The 14,343-nt window shown below is 43.0% G+C and overlaps 1 protein-coding gene across 2 annotated transcripts in view; it reads right to left on the reverse strand.

Annotated features, from left to right (window-relative positions):
* Positions 1 to 13,373, reverse strand: part of B4GALT2 (beta-1,4-galactosyltransferase 2) — a 51,872-nt gene extending 38,499 nt beyond the window's left edge. Inside the window, exon 1 of one of the 2 annotated variants that reach the window (XM_069735861.1) lies at positions 13,173 to 13,373. The gene's annotated coding sequence lies outside the window, so the exon portion shown is untranslated. The remainder of the gene's footprint in view (positions 1 to 13,172) is intronic. The other variant, XM_069735862.1, reaches the window with a different exon arrangement.
* Between the last annotated feature and the right edge of the window lie 970 nt (positions 13,374 to 14,343).

Below are 14,343 nucleotides of genomic sequence, written 5' to 3' on the forward strand. Positions count from 1 at the left end.
AGGAGATGCCCAGGATATACCAGCTGTACATATATAATTATACACAGGAGATGCCCAGGTTATACCAGCTGTACATATATAATTATATACAGGAGATGCCCAGGTTATACCGGCTGTACATATATAATTATATACAGGAGATGCCCAGGTTATACCGGCTGTACATATATAATTATACACAGGAGATGCCCAGATTATACCGGCTGTACATATATAATTATACACAGGAGATGTCCAGGTTATACCGGCTGTACATATATAACTATATACAGGAGATGCCCAGGTTATACCGGCTGTACATATATAATTATATACAGGAGATGCCCGGGTTATACCGGCTGTATATATATAATTATATACAGGAGATGTCCGGGTTATACCGGCTGTACATATATAATTATATACAGGAGATGTCCGGGTTATTTATACCGGCTGTACATATATAATTATATACAGGAGATGTCCGGGTTATACCGGCTGTACATATATAATTATATACAGGAGATGCCCAGGTTATACCGGCTGTATATATATAATTATACACAGGAGATGCCCAGGATATACCGGCTGTACATATATAATTATACACAGGAGATGCCCGGGTTATACCGGCTGTACATATATAATTATATACAGGAGATGCCCGGGTTATACCGGCTGTACATATATAATTATATACAGGACATGCCCAGGTTATACCGGCTGTATATATATAATTATACACAGGAGATGCCCAGGATATACCGGCTGTACATATATAATTATACACAGGAGATGCCCGGGTTATACCGGCTGTACATATATAATTATATACAGGAGATGCCCAGGTTATACCGGCTGTACATATATAATTATATACAGGAGATGCCCAGGTTATACAGGCTGTACATATATAATTATATACAGGAGATGCCCAGGTTATACCAGCTGTACATATATAATTATATACAGGAGATGACCAGGTTATACCAGCTGTACATATATAATTATATACAGGAGATGCCCAGGTTATACCAGCTGTACATATATAATTATATACAGGAGATGCCCAGGTTATACCAGCTGTACATATATAATTATATACAGGAGATGCCCAGGTGATACCGGCTGTATATATATAATTATACACAGGAGATGCCCAGGTTATACCGGCTGTACATATATATATATAATTATACACAGGAGATGCCCAGGTTACACGGGCTGTACATATATAATTATACATAGGAGATGCCCAGGTTATACCGGCTGTATATATATAATTATACACAGGAGATGCCCAGGTTATACTGGCTGTACATATATAATTATACACAGGAGATGCCCAGGTTATACAGGCTGTATATATATATAATTATATACAGGAGATGCCCAGGTTATACCGGCTGTACATATATAATTATATACAGGAGATGCCCAGGTTATACCGGCTGTACACATATAATTATATACAGGAGATGCCCAGGTTATACAGGCTGTACACATATAATTTTACACAGGAGATGCCCAGGTTATACAGGCTGTACACATATAATTTTACACAGGAGATGCCCAGGTTATACCGGCTGTACACATATAATTATACACAGGAGATGCCCAGGTTATACCGGCTGTACATATATAATTATATACAGGAGATGCCCAGGTTATACCGGCTGTACATATATAATTATATACAGGAGATGCCCAGGCGATACCGGCTGTATATATATAATTATACACAGGAGATGCCCAGGTTATACCGGCTGTACATATATATATAATTATACACAGGAGATGCCCAGGTTACACGGGCTGTACATATATAATTATACATAGGAGATGCCCAGGTTATACCGGCTGTATATATATAATTATACACAGGAGATGCCCAGGTTATACTGGCTGTACATATATAATTATACACAGGAGATGCCCAGGTTATACAGGCTGTATATATATATAATTATATACAGGAGATGCCCAGGTTATACCAGCTGTACATATATAATTATATACAGGAGATGCCCAGGTTATACAGGCTGTATATATATAATTATATACAGGAGATGCCCAGGTTATACAGGCTGTACATATATAATTATATACAAGAGATGCCCAGGTTATACCGGCTGTACATATATAATTATATACAGGAGATGCCCAGGTTATACAGGCTGTACATATATAATTATATACAGGAGATGCCCAGGTTATACCAGCTGTACATATATAATTATATACAGGAGATGACCAGGTTATACCAGCTGTACATATATAATTATATACAGGAGATGCCCAGGTTATACCAGCTGTACATATATAATTATATACAGGAGATGCCCAGGTTATACCAGCTGTACATATATAATTATATACAGGAGATGCCCAGGTTATACCAGCTGTACATATATAATTATATACAGGACATGCCCAGGTTATACCAGCTGTACATATATAATTATATACAGGAGATGCCCAGGTTATACCGGCTGTATATATATATAATTATATACAGGAGATGCCCAGGTTATACCAGCTGTACATATATAATTATATACAGGAGATGCCCAGGTTATAGCAGCTGTACATATATAATTATATACAGGAGATGTCCAGGTTATAGCAGCTGTACATATATAATTATATACAGGAGATGCCCAGGTTATACCGGCTGTACATATATAATTATATACAGGAGATGCCCAGGTTATACCGGCTGTACATATATAATTATATACAGGAGATGCCCAGGTTATACCAGCTGTACATATATAATTATATACAGGAGATGCCCAGGTTATACCGGCTGTATATATATAATTATATACAGGAGATGCCCAGGTTATACAGGCTGTACATATATAATTATATACAGGAGATGCCCAGGTTATACAGGCTGTACATATATAATTATATACAGGAGATGCCCAGGTTATACAGGCTGTACATATATAATTATATACAGGAGATGCCCAGGTTATACCAGCTGTACATATATAATTATATACAGGAGATGCCCAGGTTATACCAGCTGTACACATATAATTATATACAGGAGATGCCCAAGTTATACCGGCTGTATATATATATAATTATATACAGGAGATGCCCAGGTTATACCAGCTGTACATATATAATTATATACAGGAGATGCCCAGGTTATACCAGCTGTACATATATAATTATATACAGGAGATGCCCAGGTTATACCGGCTGTATATATATAATTATATACAGGAGATGCCCAGGTTATACAGGCTGTACATATATAATTATATACAGGAGATGCCCAGGTTATACAGGCTGTACATATATAATTATATACAGGAGATGCCCAGGTTATACAGGCTGTACATATATAATTATATACAGGAGATGCCCAGGTTATACCAGCTGTACATATATAATTATATACAGGAGATGCCCAGGTTATACCAGCTGTACATATATAATTATATACAGGAGATGCCCAAGTTATACCGGCTGTATATATATATAATTATATACAGGAGATGACCAGGTTATACCAGCTGTACATATATAATTATATACAGGAGATGCCCAGGTTATACCAGCTGTACATATATAATTATATACAGGAGATGCCCAGGTTATACCAGCTGTACATATATAATTATATACAGGAGATGCCCAGGTTATACCGGCTGTACATATATAATTATATACAGGAGATGCCCAGGTTATACCGGCTGTACATATATAATTATATACAGGAGATGCCCAGGTTATACCAGCTGTACATATATAATTATATACAGGAGATGCCCAGGTTATACCAGCTGTACATATAATTATATACAGTATACAGGAAAGTCTTCAGACCCCTTTACATTTTTCACTCTTTGTTTCATTGCAGCCATTCGGTAAATTCTATAAAGTTCATTTTTCTCATTAATGTTCTCTCTGCCCCATCCTGACAGAAATTAAACAGAAATGTAGAAATTTTTCCAAACTTGTTTCAAAAATAAAACCTGAACTCTCCCATGGCCATAAGTCTTCAGCCCCTTTGCTCAGTATTGGGTAGAAGCCCCTTTTGAGCTCGTACAGTCATTAGTCTTCTTGGGAATGATACAAGTTTTTCACCCCTGGATTTGGGGATCCTCGGCCATTCTTCCTTGCAGATCCTCTCCAGTTCCGTCAGGTTGGATGGTGAACGTTGGTGGACGCCATTTTCAGGTCTCCAGAGATGCTCCATTGGGTTTAGGCCAGGGCTCTGGCTGGGCCGGTCAGGAATGGTCACAAAGTTGTTCTGAAGCTGCTCCTTTGTTATTTTAGCTGTGTGCTTAGGGTCATTGTCTTGTTGGAAGGTGAACCTTCGGCCAAGTCTGAGGTCCAGAGCACTCTGGAAGAGGTTTTCATCCAGGATGTCTCTGTACTTGGCCGCATTCATGTTTCCTTCAATGACAACCAGTCGTCCTGTCCCTGCAGCTGAAAAACACTCCCATAGCATGATGCTGCCACCACCATGTTTCACTGTTGGGATTGTATTGGGCAGGTGATGAGCAGTGCCTGGTTTTCTCCACACATACCGCTTAGAATTATCACCAAAAAGATCTATCTTCATCTCATCAGACCAGAGAATCTTATTTCTCATAGTCTGGGAGTCCTTCATGTGTTTTTTTTAGCAAACTCTATGCGGCTTTCATATGTCTTGCAGTGAGGAGAGGCTTCCGTCGGCCACTCTGCCATAAAGGCCCGACTGGTGGAGGCAGCAGTGATAGGTGACTTTGTGGAACTTTCTCCCATCTCCCTACTGCATCTCTGGAGCTCAGCCACAGTGATCTTGGGCTACTTCTTTACCTCTCTCACCAAGGCTCTTCTCCCACGATTGGCCAATTTGGCTGGACGGCCAGGTCTAGTAATACTTCTGGTGGTCCAAAACTTCTTCCATTTAAGGATTATGGAGGCCACTGTGCTCTTAGGAACCTTGAGTCCTGCAGAAATTCTGCTGTAACCTTGGCCAGATCTGTGCCACAATTCTGTCTCTGAGCTCGTTGGCCAGTTCCTTTGACCTCATGATCCTCATTTGGTCTGACGTGAGCTGTGAGGTCTTATATAGACAGGTGTGCGCCTTTCCAAATCAAGTCCTATCAGCTTAATTACACACAGCTGGACTCCAATGAAGGAGGAGAACCATCTCAAGGAGGATCACAAGGAAATGGACGGCATGGGACTTAAATATGAGAGTCTGAGCAAAGGGGCTGAAGACTTATGACCATGGGATATTTCAGGTTTTCTTTTTTAAGAAATTAGCAAAAATTTCTACATTTCTGTTTTTTTTTTCAGACAAGATGGGGAGCAGAGTGAACATTAATGAGAAAAAAATGAGCTTTATAAAATTTACCAAATGTCTGCAATGAAACAAAGTGAAATGTAAAGGGGTCTGAAGACTTTCCGTACTACTGTAGTACCATATACAGTCAAGCACGTGTATGAGAGTGACGGACGATGGAGACTCCATTTTGGATTTATGAATTCAGGCCACATAGATTATCCAGGATCTCCCTCCACTCCTAAATTGGCCCCCACCCTTGGGATAAGCACAAAATTCCCAAAAGAACAGAACTTTTGCCAAATGGCCAGAGAATTAGAAGCCACCTGTTAATGGAGGCAACAAGGAGCAGAGCTGAGACCCCCTGCTGTATTTTGTGCAAGTCTGCTTACTTCAAGGGAAAGCTCCAGACTCTTTAGCACCAACACCTAGAGATGAATTATGAGAGCACCGTGCATCTCAGGGTTAAGTCCAATGTACCACCAGAACCCTGGGAGCCTCCTGTAAGCACCCCAGTGTCTCATATTTCTCTAGCGGTCCCGGATACCGAGCTACAGAGACCAGCTCTTCAGAACCACTGAGCCGACCCGAGTTTGGACTCTCTGTATCAATCCAGCCCAACGAACCCACTGAAACGTCAGTCGTCCCGTTCGGACCTCCTTCTAGGAAGCTATGACCCATCCTACATATTGGAAATTATTTCAGCTAGGAGGTCGAGGACGGAGAATTGAGTCCAACCAAGAGGGGCAGTGGCAAATATGGGAGCGGCGAGCTAGGGGTTATAAGCTAGCTACACACTTTTAGGCTTTGTTCTGCCACGGAAGCCACGTCACGTCACGTGTGGAGACGGACCAGAAACTAAGAAGGTCCCTGTGGATACGAGAGCTTCCCTCCACCCACAAGTGATAAGACACGGTAACGTGACACGTACAGCTAACTGCTGTCCCCAACCTGTACCCTACTTTTATCTGTACCTCTGGCTGTAATCTCTGCATATTTCTCTGTATATATTTGTAGTGTCTAGTGCTTCTTTCAGCAAATAAAATATCAATTAATTTTGGGCTGCTCTTTTATCTCGTAAACCGATTTCTTACATCCGTGAGTCCGTCTAGTACGTATACACTACCTGGGGTTGGTTTCTGACCCGATATAAGCTTAATAACGGACCGGGCTTATATCCAACGAGGAACTGGTGGCACTGTACCGTCCTAGTGTTATTGGGGGATCCTGGCAGTGACGGAACAGGGAATATATATATATATTCCCGGCCTGGGACTGGTGATATACAGTATATTCCACCCTAACCGCAGAGGGCCCGGATAACCAGTACGTGACAGGGCAGCCTCTCCAGTGACTACTTATCCTAGGTGCAGATCTCTGACTGACCTGAGGTTAAGGGGGGGCGCCAGAGAGCTGTGATTGTGCAAGATTCATCACAGATTGGTGACGGCGGGTGATATCCATATCCCCAGGCTTCTACTTTGTGTTTGTTTTCCCTTACAGAGAGGAATCTACATAATACCATACACAGCCAGGTGTGCATATGAGAGGAGTCTATATAATACCGTATACAGTTAGATGTGTGTATGATGAGAGGAGTCTATATAATACCGTATACAGTCAGATGTGTGTATGAGGAGAGGAGTCTATATAATACCGTATACAGTCAGATGTGTGTATGAGGAGAAGAGGCTATATAATACCGTATACAGTCAGCTGTGTGTATGAGGAGAAGAGACTATATAATACCGTATACAGTCAGATGTGTGTATGAGGAGAAGAGACTATATAATACCGTATACAGTCAGATGTGTGTATGATGAGAGGAGTCTATATAATACCGTATACAGTCAGATGTGTGTATGAGGAGAAGAGACTATATAATACCGTATACAGTCAGATGTGTGTATGAGGAGAAGAGACTATATAATACCGTATACAGTCAGATGTGTGTATGATGAGAGGAGTCTATATATTACCGTATACAGTCAGATGTGTGTATGAGGAGAAGAGGCTATATAATACCGTATACAGTCAGATGTGTGTATGAGGAGAGGAGTCTATATTATACCGTATACAGTCAGATGTGTGTATGAGGAGAAGAGACTATATAATACCGTATACAGTCAGATGTGTGTATGAGGAGAAGAGACTATATAATACCGTATACAGTCAGATGTGTGTATGATGAGAGGAGTCTATATAATACCGTATACAGTCAGATGTGTGTATGAGGAGAAGAGACTATATAATACCGTATACAGTCAGCTGTGTGTATGAGGAGCAGAGACTATATAATACCATATACAGTCAGATGTGTGTATGAGGAGAGGAGTCTATATAATACCGTATACAGCCAGGTGTGTGTATGAGGAGAAGAGTCTATATAATACCGTATACAGTCAGATGTGTGTATGAGGAGAAGAGACTATATAATACCGTATACAGTCAGATGTGTGTATGAAAGGAGTCTATATAATACCGTATACAGTCAGATGTGTGTATGAGAAGAGACTATATAATACCGTATACAGTCAGCTGTGTGTATGAGGAGAGGAGTCTATATAATACCGCATACAGTCAGATGTGTGTATGAGGAGAAGAGTCTATATAATACCGTATACAGTCAGATGTGTGTATGAGGAGAAGAGACTATATAATACCGTATACAGTCAGATGTGTGTATGAAAGGAGTCTATATAATACCGTATACAGTCAGATGTGTGTATGAGGAGAGGAGTCTATATAATACCGTATACAGTCAGATGTGTGTATGAGGGGAGGAGTCTATATAATACCGTATACAGTCAGATGTGTGTATGAGGAGAAGAGACTATATAATACCGTATACAGTCAGCTGTGTGTATGAGGAGAAGAGACTATATAATACCGTATACAGTCAGATGTGTGTATGAGGAGAGGAGTCTATATAATACCGTATACAGTCAGATGTGTGTATGAGGAGAGGAGACTATATAATACCGTATACAGTCAGATGTGTGTATGAGGAGAGGAGTCTATATAATACCGTATGCAGTCAGATGTGTGTATGAGGAGAGGAGGCTATATAATACTGTATACAGCCAGGTGTGAGTATGAGGAGAAGAGACTATATAATACCGTATACAGCCAGGTGTGAGTATGAGGAGAAGAAACTATATAATACAGTATACAGTCAGATGTGTGTATGAAAGGAGTCTATATAATACCGTATAAAGTCAGATGTGTGTATGAGGAGAAGAGACTATATAATACCGTATACAGTCAGATGTGTGTATGATGAGAGGAGTCTATATAATACCGTATACAGTCAGCTGTGTGTATGATGAGAGGAGTCTATATAATACCGCATACAGTCAGATGTGTGTATGAGGAGAAGAGTCTATATAATACTGTATACAATCAGATGTGTGTATGAGAAGAGACTATATAATACCGTATACAGTCAGCTGTGTGTATGAGGAGAAGAGACTATATAATACCGTATACAGTCAGATATGTGTATGATGAGAGGAGTCTATATAATACCGCATACAGTCAGATGTGTGTATGAGGAGAAGAGTCTATATAATACCGTATACAGTCAGATGTGTGTATGAGGAGAAGAGACTATATAATACCGTATACAGTCAGATGTGTGTATGAAAGGAGTCTATATAGTACCGTATACAGTCAGATGTGTGTATGAGGAGAAGAGACTATATAATACCGTATACAGTCAGATGTGTGTATGAGGAGAGGAGTCTATATAATACCGTATACAGCCAGGTGTGTGTATGAGGAGAAGAGTCTATATAATACCGTATACAGTCAGATGTATGTATGAGAGGAGACAATATAATACCGTATACAGTCAGCTGTGTGTATGAGGAGAGGAGTCTATATAATACCGTATACAGTCAGCTGTGTGTATGAGGAGAGGAGTCTATATAATACCGTATACAGTCAGCTGTGTGTATGAGGAGAGGAGTCTATATAATACCGTATACAGTCAGATGTGTGTATGAGGAGAAGAGTTTATATAATACCGTATACAGTCAGCTGTGTGTATGAGGAGAAGAGGCTATATAATAACGTATACAGTCAGATGTGTGTATGAGGAGAGGAGTCTATATAATACCGTATACAGTCAGATGTGTGTATGATGAGAGGAGTCTATATAATACCGTAGACAGTCAGCTGTGTGTTATAGGAGAGGAGTCTATATAATACCGTATACAGTCAGCTGTGTGTATGAGGAGAGGAGACTATATAATACCGTATACAGTCAGCTGTGTGTATGAGGAGAAGAGTCTATATAATACCGTATACAGTCAGCTGTGTGTATGAGGAGAGGAGACTATATAATACCGTATACAGTCAGATGTGTGTATGAGGAGAGGAGACTATATAATACCGTATACAGTCAGCTGTGTGTATGAGGAGAGGAGTCTATATAATACCGTATACAGTCAGCTGTGTGTATGAGGAGAGGAGTCTATATAATACCGTATACAGTCAGATGTGTGTATGAGGAGAGGAGTCTATATAATACCGTATACAGTCAGCTGTGTGTATGATGAGAGGAGTCTATATAATACCGTATACAGCCAGGTGTGTATGAGGAGAGGAGTCTATATAATACCGTATACAGTCAGATGTGTGTATGAGGAGAGGAGACTATATAATACCGTATACAGTCAGATGTGTGTATGATGAGAGGAGTCTATATAATACCGTATACAGTCAGATGTGTGTATGATGAGAGGAGTCTCTATAATACCGTATACAGTCAGATGTGTGTATGAGGAGAGGAGACTATATAATACCGTATACAGTCAGATGTGTGTATGATGAGAGGAGTCTATATAATACCGTATACAGTCAGATGTGTGTATGAGGAGAGGAGTCTATATAATACCGTATACAGTCAGATGTGTGTATGAGGAGAGGAGTCTATATAATACCGTATACAGTCAGATGTGTGTATGAGGAGAGGAGTCTATATAATACCGTATACAGTCAGATGTGTGTATGAGGAGAGGAGTCTATATAATACCGTATACAGTCAGATGTGTGTATGAGGAGAGGAGTCTATATAATACCGTATACAGTCAGCTGTGTGTATGATGAGAGGAGTCTATATAATACCGTATACAGCCAGATGTGTGTATGAGGAGAGGAGTCTATATAATACCGTATACAGTCAGATGTGTGTATGAGGAGAGGAGACTATATAATACCGTATACAGTCAGATGTGTGTATGATGAGAGGAGTCTATATAATACCGTATACAGTCAGATGTGTGTATGATGAGAGGAGTCTCTATAATACCGTATACAGTCAGATGTGTGTATGAGGAGAGGAGACTATATAATACCGTATACAGTCAGCTGTGTGTATGAGGAGAGGAGTCTATATAATACCGTATACAGTCAGATGTGTGTATGAGGAGAGGAGTCTATATAATACCGTATACAGTCAGCTGTGTGTATGATGAGAGGAGTCTATATAATACCGTATACAGTCAGATGTGTGTATGATGAGAGGAGTCTATATAATACCGCATACAGTCAGATGTGTGTATGAGGAGAGGAGTCTATATAATACCGTATACAGTCAGATGTGTGTATGAGGAGAGGAGACTATATAATACCGTATACAGTCAGCTGTGTATGAGGAGAAGAGACTATATAATACCGTATACAGTCAGCTGTGTATGAGGAGAAGAGACTATATAATACCGTATACAGTCTGCTGTGTATGAGGAGAGGAGTCTATATAATACCGCATACAGTCAGATGTGTGTGTGTATGAGGAGAGGAGTCTATATAATACCGTATACAGTCAGATGGGTGTATGAGGAGAGGAGACTATATAATACCGTATACAGTCAGATGTGTGTATGAGGAGAGGAGTCTATATAATACCGTATACAGTCAGATGTGTGTATGATGAGAGGAGTCTATATAATACTGTATACAGTCAGATGTGTGTATGAGGAGAAGAGACTATATAATACCGTATACAGTCAGATGTGTGTATGAGGAGAGGAGTCTATATAATACCGTATACAGTCAGATGTGTGTATGAGGAGAGGAGTCTATATAATACCGTATACAGTCAGATGTGTGTATGAGGAGAGGAGTCTATATAATACCGTATACAGTCAGATGTGTGTATGAGGAGAGGAGTCTATATAATACCGTATACAGTCAGATGTGTGTATGAGGAGAGGAGTCTATATAATACCGCATACAGTCAGATGTGTGTATGAGGAGAGGAGTCTATATAATACCGTATACAGTCAGCTGTGTGTATGAGGAGAGGAGTCTATATAATACCGTATACAGTCAGCTGTGTATGAGGAGAAGAGACTATATAATACCGTATACAGTCAGCTGTGTGTATGAGGAGAAGAGACTATATAATACCGTATACAGCCAGATGTGTGTATGAGGAGAGGAGTCTATATAATACCGTATACAGTCAGATGTGTGTATGATGAGAGGAGTCTATATAATACCGTATACAGTCAGATGTGTGTATGAGGAGAGGAGTCTATATAATACCGTATACAGTCAGATGTGTGTATGAGGAGAGGAGTCTATATAATACCGTATACAGTCAGATGTGTGTATGAGGAGAAGAGTCTATATAATACCGTATACAGTCAGATGTGTGTATGATGAGAGGAGTCTATATAATACCGTATACAGTCAGATGTGTGTATGAGGAGAAGAGACTATATAATACCGCATACAGTCAGATGTGTGTATGAGGAGAGGAGTCTATATAATACCGTATACAGTCAGCTGTGTATGAGGAGAAGAGACTATATAATACCGTATACAGTCAGATGTGTGTATGAGGAGAAGAGACTATATAATACCGTATACAGTCAGATGTGTGTATGATGAGAGGAGTCTATATAATACCGTATACCGTTAGCAAATACGGGGGGTCTTGGTACAGATGGGGGGTCTCGGTACAGACGGGGGGGTCTCGGTACGGACGGGGGGGTCTCGGTACGGACGGGGGGGGTCTCGGTACGGACGGGGGGGTCTCGGTACGGACGGGGGGGTCTCGGTACAGACGGGGGGGTCTCGGTACAGACGGGAGGGGGTCTCGGTACAGACGGCGGGGGTCTCGGTACAGACGGGGGGGGTCTCGGTACAGACGGGGGGGTCTCGGTACAGACGGGGGGGTCTCGGTACAGACGGGGGGGTCTCGGTACAGACGGGGGGGTCTCGGTACAGACGGGGGGTCTCGGTACAGACGGGGGGGTCTCGGTACAGACGGGGGGTCTCGGTACAGACGGGGGGGTCTCGTACAGACGGGGGGGGTCTCGGTACAGACGGGGGGGTCTCGGTACAGACGGGGGGGGTCTCGGTACAGACGGGGGGGGTCTCGGTACAGACGGGGGGGTCTCGTACAGACGGGGGGGTCTCGTACAGACGGGGGGTCTCGTACAGACGGGGGGGGGTCTCGGTACAGACGGGGGGGGTCTCGGTACAGACGGGGGGGTTCTCGGTACAGACGGGGGGGTTCTCGGTACAGACGGGGGGGGGTCTCGGTACAGACGGGGGGGTCTCGGTACAGACGGGGGGGTCTCGGTACAGACGGGGGGGTCTCGGTACAGACGGGGGGGGTCTCGGTACAGACGGGGGGGGGTCTCGGTACAGACGGGGGGGGTCTCGGTACAGACGGGGGGGTCTCGGTACAGACGGGGGGGTCTCGGTACAGACGGGGGGGTCTCGGTACAGACGGGGGGGTCTCGGTACAGACGGGGGGGGTCTCGGTACAGACGGGGGGGTCTCGGTACAGACGGGGGGGTCTCGGTACAGACGGGGGGGGGTCTCGGTACAGACGGGGGGTCGGGGGGTCTCGGTACAGACGGGGGGTCTCGGTACTCACCGTCCCCGGTTGCTCACCCTCGGTGGCCGTCACCTCGTCTTCCCGGCTCCGGGCTCCCTCTCTCCAGCCCGGCTCTGGCCGCTCCCCCGGGCCCGGCTCCTCATCTCTCCGGCCGATGCTTTGTGTCTCGCCGCAGTCCGGTCACCGCGAGCCCGAAATCCCCCGAATCCCCCGAATCCCCCAGCATCAACTACGGAAGCCGAGGAGGAGAGAGAAAGACCCCCGGCCCCGGCCCCGGCCCGCCTCCGCCAGCCCGCCCCTCCTGTGTGCGACCGGGGCCCTGACCACAGCGGCTGCAGCATCATCACCCCCCATATATCATCACCCCCCCATATATCATCACATCCCCCCATATATCATCATCACCCCCCATATATCATCATCACCCCCCATATATCATCACCACCCCCCATATATCATCATCACCCCCCATATATCATTATCACCCCCCATATATCATCACCCCCCATATATCATCACCCCCATATATCATCATCACCCCATATATCATCACCCCCCATATATCATCACCCCCCCTATATCATCACCCCCCATATATCATCACCCCCCATATATCATCACCACCCCCCATATATCATCATCACCCCCCATATATCATTATCACCCCCCATATATCATCACCCCCCATATATCATCATCACCCCCCATATATCATCATCACCCCCCATATATCATCACCCCCCATATATCATCACCCCCCCATATATCATCATCACCCCCCATATATCATTATCACCCCCCATATATCATCACCCCCCATATATCATCACCCCCCCCATATATCATCACCCCCCATATATCATCACATCCCCCCATATATCATCATCACCCCCCCATATATCATCATCACCCCCCATATATCATCACCCCCCCATATATCATCACCCCCCATATATCATCACCCCCCCTATATATCATCATCACCCCCCCATATATCATCACCCCCCCATATATCATCACCCCCCCATATATCATCATCACCCCCCATATATCATCCCACCCCCCATATATCATCATCACCCCCCATATATCATCCCACCCCCCATATATCATCACATCCCCCCATATATCATCACCCCCCATATATCATCATCACCCCCATATATCATCACATCCCCCCATATATCATCACCCCCCCATATATCATCAC

This window comes from Ranitomeya imitator, chromosome 8, assembly GCF_032444005.1.
Source record: "Ranitomeya imitator isolate aRanImi1 chromosome 8, aRanImi1.pri, whole genome shotgun sequence".
NCBI lineage: Eukaryota > Metazoa > Chordata > Amphibia > Anura > Dendrobatidae > Ranitomeya > Ranitomeya imitator.